Raw genomic sequence first — 7026 nt, forward strand, 5'->3', positions numbered from 1 at the left:
TATGTTTTGGGGGCTGTTTTCACTGTGCTGGCAGCACCTGTGGTCCTGCCCTAACAGGTGCCACGCTGGGCGGCACCGGCGTCAGCCCCGCCCCAGGGCCTCTCGGGGCCTGTGTCGCACGCTTGCTTGCCTGCCCCTGCGTGTGATTACGTCAGGATGGCTTCCTGTTTTGTTTTAGCTTCAGACACAGGTCACACTGTGCTGTGTGTAAACTTTCGGGCCTTCTTTCCGTTACTTAATGGGACGTTGCTCAGATCCACTACGATGCTCATTGGATGGGATTGTCCAGTGACGTCACTCTGAGACCCAGAATCCCCCGTTGCCAGGCATGTGGGCTCTTCCAGGCTTTGGTGGCCTTGAACAGCACTGCTGTGTTCATTCCCGGGCACGGGAAGAGCTGAGGCTGGGAGAGAAGCCGTTGGGCCGCGAACCAGGTCTGTGCACAACAGACCTGCAGGGCCAGCAGCGTCAGGCAGTTTCATGCTCGCCCAGGGAGCGGTGCAGTAGGAAGCACCAGCAGCTTCATTTGCATTTCCCTGGTGGCTGCGGTGCCAGCACATCTGGCTTCTTGGGCTGTGGGTGTCACAGGTGAAGTGTCCGCCTGTCGTCTGCACATTTCCCTCTTGGCTGGCCGGTGCTTTTCTTACCGACCTGATCTCCGCCATCCTGTAACCTTGTCTCGTCACTGTCTTTGATGTGCCCTTTGATGAAGAAAGTTTTTAATTTTAACCTAAGAACCCTTGCCATCCACTCAGAGATACTGCGTGGTGTCTCCTCCTCCTGCAGATCTCTGTGTTGTTACAGCTAACGTTACAGCTCACCATTAGGACACACGCTCACTACCAAGTCCCGGAGAGCCGTGTCTTTCATGATTCCAGCCCAGTTGAACTGTCTTTTGCTTCTAGCCCTGTTGGGTCAGAAGATGTCAATGATGGGACTGCTGATTGGAGCTAACCTTAGCCCCCTCGTAAATCTGACAGGAAACACTAATATGCACAGAGACATGGAGAAGCGTGTGGTTTATCATCCATTTATGAAAACTTTCCGAAGGAAATTGAGTAAAGCTCCCTCCCGAAGGTGACGGTTGTTTTGTTGCTTAAACACATATGCAGACGCCCACGCGAGGCTGCCTCTTACTTGTTCTGTGTTTTTCCTCTTAGTATTTTAAAGCATTTACAAAGGAGTTTACAACTGGAGAAAATTTTAAAGGTAAGGACATAAGCATTGTATTTTAGTCCCTGAGATTCCCCCCCATAAACCTGCTAAAGACACGCGGTCCCGGAGCCGGGGGAGCTCCCAGCCCGGGCCAGCACCTTTGCCTCTGCTGACCTTCCTGCCTGCTTTCCCTCAAGAGTTCAGACGTTAATAGCTTCAAGAGAAATTTTCATTTTGTGATTTGCCTTGCTTGGCAAATACGGTAATAAAACTTTTCAGAGTAAATTTGTTATTATAAAAATATTTGGAGATGTACAGATCACATGTACCCACCCAATGAATTTTTGCAAATGACCTCACCCAGGCGAGCATCACCCAGTGTGATGGGACCCCGTAGGCCGCACCTGGGGGTGCTCTGCCTGTAAGCGGCCTGGTGGAATTGCCTGGCCTGCTCCTTGCCACGCCCTGGAGGGTCTCTGCCTGTAAGTGGCCTGGTGGAATTGCCTGGCCTGCTCCTCGCTGCGCCCTGGGGGGCTCTGCCTGTAAGTGGCCTGGTGGAATTGCCTGGCCTGCTCCTCGCTGCGCCCTGGGGGGCTCTGCCTGTAAGTGGCCTGGTGGAATTGCCTGGCCTGCTCCTTGCCGCGTGCGCCCTGGGGGGCTCTGCCTGTAAGTGGCCTGGTGGAATTGCCTGGCCTGCTCCTTGCCACGCCCTGCGGGGGCTCTGCCTGTGAGTGACCCAGTGGAGCTGCCTGGCCTGCTCCTCGCCACGCCGTGTCTTGCCATCTGCCTCTGTTGCCTGTCCATGTGGCCCACCCATGCGTGTCTCATTGCCATGTGGTCTCCAGTTGTGTGAATCCCATGCTGTCCATACCACGCCTGTGGGTGGCATTGGGCACACCTGCTGGGATTGCACACATTGCTGCCACCTGCACCCTGCTGTCTTTGGGCCCCGGGCTGGGACGGGGCTGCTGTCCCTGGGTGTGCGCCTGCCCCTCGAAGACAGCTGCACACACCTCTGACCCTGGTGTGCTTCCGACAGGACCCGACCGAGAGCTGCGAACAGTCAGACAGACCATGATTGACTTCCTGCAGAACCACACGGAAGGAAGGCGGCCGCCTGCCTGCCCGCCCCTGGACCCCATTCAGTGAGTAGCTCCGTGAAGAAGGTGGCTGTTAGACTCACGCTGAGCTGTGCAAGGAATGTAATAGGTTTCTATTAAGTGATGTGGCCACTGGAATGTGGTGGGCAACTCGCTGCTGTTGACAGCACTAAAAGCCTCTTTTTTTCTCTTGAAAGGCCCAGTGATGTTCTTTCCCTCCTTGACCACCGTGGCAGCCATTACGTGGCTATTGTCTTTGAAAGCAACAGCTCCTACCTTGGACGAGAGGTATGGCCTCTGTGTGGGCTCCAGGTGTCACACGTGGTGTGATTGGGGTTGGCGGTGCATCTGTGGTGAGATTCGTGAGTGCCAGTCACCGCGTCGGCGTCTCGTGTCCTGTCTGTGGCTTTAGGTCTTGTTCATTATCAGAAGTGTAGTTAACGTTTCTCAGCAAAGTCACTGGTGTCTGGAGAAGACTGTTAGGAGGAACGAGCTTGGCAGTGGGGGGTGGTTCAGAAGGTGGCCTAACCCCAGGTTTGAAACTGAGAGGGTTTTGCAGAAGAGCTCATTTTTATGACAGGCTCAGCTCACCTCGAGGTCATTCTGTATTTTGCGTGTGGTATTGCTGAGATTTTTTCATTGCTATATTCTTTTTTTTTTTTGAGACTGAGTCTCGCTCTGTCGCCCGGGCTGGAGTGCAGTGGCCGGATCGCAGCTCACTGCAAGCTCCGCCTCCCGGGTTTACGCCATTCTCCTGCCTCAGCCTCTCGAGTAGCTGGGACTACAGGCGCCCGCCACCACACCCAGCTAGTTTTTTGTATTTTTTAGTAGAGACGGGGTTTCACCATGTTAGCCAGGATGGTACATTGCTATATTCTGAATGCTCAACATTTTTGCCAAATCCAAGATTCTATAAAACATAATTTCTGTCATTGTCATACTTTGATTTCACACGTACAGTTCTGAAGCCTCGCTTTTGGCCAAGTCTAAATAAGGTCCAGGGACCAGGTGCAGGGGCAGCCCAGGGAGAGGCATTATTGCCAACAGTCTTTCCGGAGATGAAAGGCCTCACTGCGCACACGTTCGCCCAGCACTCACCCTGTGCTTCTCCTCCTCCTCCTTGCAACTTGATAGGCAACTGTTTTTCTGTCCACTGGGGGGGCCTTGCGTTGAATAGAGGAAACAGCTTTGCCCCTACGAGGACTTTTGGAGGCACACTTGGGAAGGAAGCTGCAGACACCTACGCCGTGACCATCTCGCTTCATGCCCTGGCTGCCCTCCTGGCACCCCAGCACTGCCCCTCCAGATTTGGTGGTGACGCCAGGATGCCTTCCCATGGTTGGCCAGGATTCTCCGTGGAGGGCTGAGGAACCACTAGTGGTGTGTGGCTCTCCCAGACCCCTCGCCCTTGTCCCAAGGCCCCTCGTGCCCTTGCTGTCTCAGGTGGGGCCTCTACACATGCAGACCAGAGGCAGGTGTTCCCCCGAGCAGAGGTGGGTGTGGGCCCGTTTTGCACGCTCCCCTACCTCCCTGGCATGCTGGTGCGTTCGGGGCAGCCAGGCTCCACCCGTGCAGGAGGAGTGCTCTTTAACACAGAGTCACGGCACGGCCCAGACACCAGTGCGGCCCAAGAGTAGTGATCAGCTCTTCGCAGACACACCCAGCTCAGGAGAGGCACGGCCCCTCAGGGCGCCCAGTTCACCCCTTTAGCCAGGGCCCTTGGTTTGAGGAGCAGCTGGTTGTGTTGCTCTCTAAGATAAGGAAAGATGTACGCCCGATGTGGTGGCGCACACGGGGTTTCTTCCGAAATGCTGAGATGCCAGTCCTGTGCTCTCTCTGCCACCGAGACCCTGTTGCTGCCCCTTCAGCCTGAGCAGAACCAGACAGGAGCAGGGTGGCTGGGGAGGAGCGGCAGCTCGAGGCCTGCTGCCCTGGCCACGAAGCTTCCACAGGTGGGACAGGAGTGTGAGGCCATGGGGCGTGGCTGCTGTGTGCAAGGACTCACTTGACCAGTGTCAGTGTTGTTAGAGGCGCCCTGGTTTTAGAAAGTCAAGTGCAAATTCATGGATAAGGGTGTTCTTTGATTGGTCTGTAAAATTGCCAAATAACACTGGTTTCTGCGCATGGCGTGTGTGCCATCAGTTGCCTTAAAGTGCGGTAAGAATTCAGATGTGCGTGAGGATGTGAGTGAGGGTCTTGCCTGCAGGGGCCACACTTCGTGCCCTTTTGGGAAAGGTTCCCTGCAAGGCTGTGTATCTGCACGTCATGTTTTCTGAGAAGCTACCAGCCCCTGTGGAAGTGTCATTGTGTTCTCACCCCCAGGTGATCTTAGACCTGATCCCGTATGAAAGCATCGTGGTGGTCCGGGCGCTGGATGGGGACAAAGCATTTCTGGAGAGGCTCGGTGTTTCCTCAGTGCCTTCGTGTTACCTCATCTACCCAAATGGGTCGCACGGATTGATCAACGTGTGAGTGCCCTGTGGGATCTGGGAACCGCGTGCTGTGCGGAGTGACTGAGCAAAGGCTCCGAGTAGACCATGCAAGTCTGGTGTGAGATCCGGGGAGCCCTGGCCTCTCCACCCCACTTCCCTGGGCAGATTTGGGCCCTGGCTCTCAGCCCTTGGGTATTGCTGATCTGTGCTGTGTTTTTGTGGATTTCTGTTTTCTCACTGCTGTGTCCCTGCACCTAGGAGGGGCCTGGCGTGGTGACTCACCCAGAGCCGCAGAGGAAACCGTGGCTAAACCCGCACATGCACACGGGCTGCTGGGCCAGTGCTTCGGGAGCAGCAGATGCTCCTCAAACACGGCTCTGGGTGGACTCTGGGCTGCCGTTTGGTCTGTATCTGGGGCTGGCAGGCAAGCCCATGTGCCTGCCTCTGCAGAATGAGAAGTAGGGGTGGGCGCCAGGCCCTGCCCCTCATGTTCTGCTGTCTTCTCTAAGAACCGCAGAACCTTGGCAAGCCATTTGCCTCTGCGTGGAGTGCTCGTGTGCCCCTCAGATAAGCCCTTTGCCTCTGCGTGGAGTGCTCGTGTGCCCCTCAGATAAGCCCTTCGCCTCTGCGCGGAGTGCCCGTGTGCCCCTCAGATAAGCCCTTTGCCTCTGTGCGGAGTGTGTGCCCCTCAGATAAGCCCTTTGCCTCTGCGTGGAGTGTGTGCCGCTCAGATAAGCCCTTTGCCTCTGCGTGGAGTGTGTGCCCCTCAGATAAGCCCTTTGCCTCTGCGCAGAGTGCCCTTGTGCCCCTCAGATAAACCCAACAAAAAAGTAAACAACTTGAATAAGGTTCGAAAAAGAACAGTGAGAAAAATGAGGCTGGGCACAGGTGCATCGTTTGAGTCTAGGAGTTCAAGACCAGCCCAGGCAATATAGTGAGACCCCGCCTATACCAAAAATAAAAAACTAGCCGGGCCTGGTGGTGTGTGCCTGTAGTCCCAGCTACTCGGGAGGCTGAGGTGGGAGGATCGCTTGAGCCTCAGAGGTCAAGGCTGCAGTGAGCTGAGATCATGCCACTGCACTCCAGCCTGGGCAACAGAGCCAGACCCTGTCTCAAAAAAAGAAAAAGAAAAGAAAAAACAAANAGAGTGCCCTTGTGCCCCTCAGATAAACCCAACAAAAAAGTAAACAACTTGAATAAGGTTCGAAAAGAACAGTGAGAAAATGAGGCTGGGCACAGGTGCATCGTTTGAGTCTAGGAGTTCAAGACCAGCCCAGGCAATATAGTGAGACCCCGCCTATACCAAAATAAAAAACTAGCCGGGCCTGGTGGTGTGTGCCTGTAGTCCCAGCTACTCGGGAGGCTGAGGTGGGAGGATCGCTTGAGCCTCAGAGGTCAAGGCTGCAGTGAGCTGAGATCATGCCACTGCACTCCAGCCTGGGCAACAGAGCCAGACCCTGTCTCAAAAAAAGAAAAGAAAAGAAAAAACAAAAAACGATTGAGAAAGTTAAGTAACGTCCTGAGGCTGGAGGGGACCCGGCCTCCTCACCCTGGGGAGAAGGACAGCATGAGGCCGGCCTGCCCCACACTGGGCGGCCCCTTTCCCTGGCCTGAAGCCGCAGCACCTCCGGCATGTGCAGGTTTAGCCACGGTTGACTCTGTGGCTCTTGGTGACTCACCACACCAGGCTCCTAGGTGCAGGGACACAGCAGTGAAGATAGGACATGTTTCCTGTCTCTTGGGGCTTCCAGTTTAGCCTCTTCAAAGATCGACTGGGGCATAGAGGGCGCCCTACAGAAGCCCCGAAGACCGCAGCTTCTTAGGTATTTTCTATCCTTTTGAAAAGGCGACCAGGCGTGGTGGCTTACACCTGTCATCCCAGCACTTTGGGAAGCTGAGGTGAGAGGATTACTTGAGCCCAGGAGTCTGAGACCAGCCCAGGTTGATAATGAGACTCCAGACTATGAAAATAAAACATCAGCTGGGTATGGCGGAGTGTGCCTGTGGCCACAGCTACTTAGGGTGCTGAGGTGGGAGGATCATTTGAGCCCAGGAGGTTGAGGCTGCAGTGAGCTGAGATTGCACCACTGCACTCCAGCCTGGGCAACAGAGCAAGATCCTGTCTCAAAATAGGTAAGTGAAAATGAAAAGATAAAGCTGGAATTCAGGGTAACCACAGAGGCTACTGAGCTTGTTAGGAGATGCTCTGAATGCTTGGGGACCCCGCTGTGCTGACAAGGTGGCCCATTCCAGGCCTGGGGCACAGCACTGCCCTTGGCAGAGCGGCCTGAACCACTGCCAGATGTTTGTTTAGTGTTAAAAGTATCATATAGACAACT

General features: G+C 55.0%; 1 long non-coding RNA gene across 1 annotated transcript; it reads left to right on the top strand.

Moving 5' to 3' along the window:
* Positions 1 to 1159: 1159 nt before the first annotated feature.
* LOC108522540 (uncharacterized) lies at positions 1160 to 5612 on the top strand. The gene is made up of 4 exons (XR_001883514.1): positions 1160 to 1209; positions 2195 to 2300; positions 2453 to 2543; positions 4578 to 5612. It is a non-coding gene; the product is annotated as an uncharacterized LOC108522540 (long non-coding RNA).
* The last annotated feature ends 1414 nt before the right edge of the window (positions 5613 to 7026 follow it).

The sequence above is a fragment of the Rhinopithecus bieti genome, unplaced genomic scaffold, assembly GCF_001698545.2.
Source record: "Rhinopithecus bieti isolate Rb0 unplaced genomic scaffold, ASM169854v2 scaffold_67437, whole genome shotgun sequence".
Taxonomy (NCBI): Eukaryota; Metazoa; Chordata; class Mammalia; order Primates; family Cercopithecidae; genus Rhinopithecus; species Rhinopithecus bieti.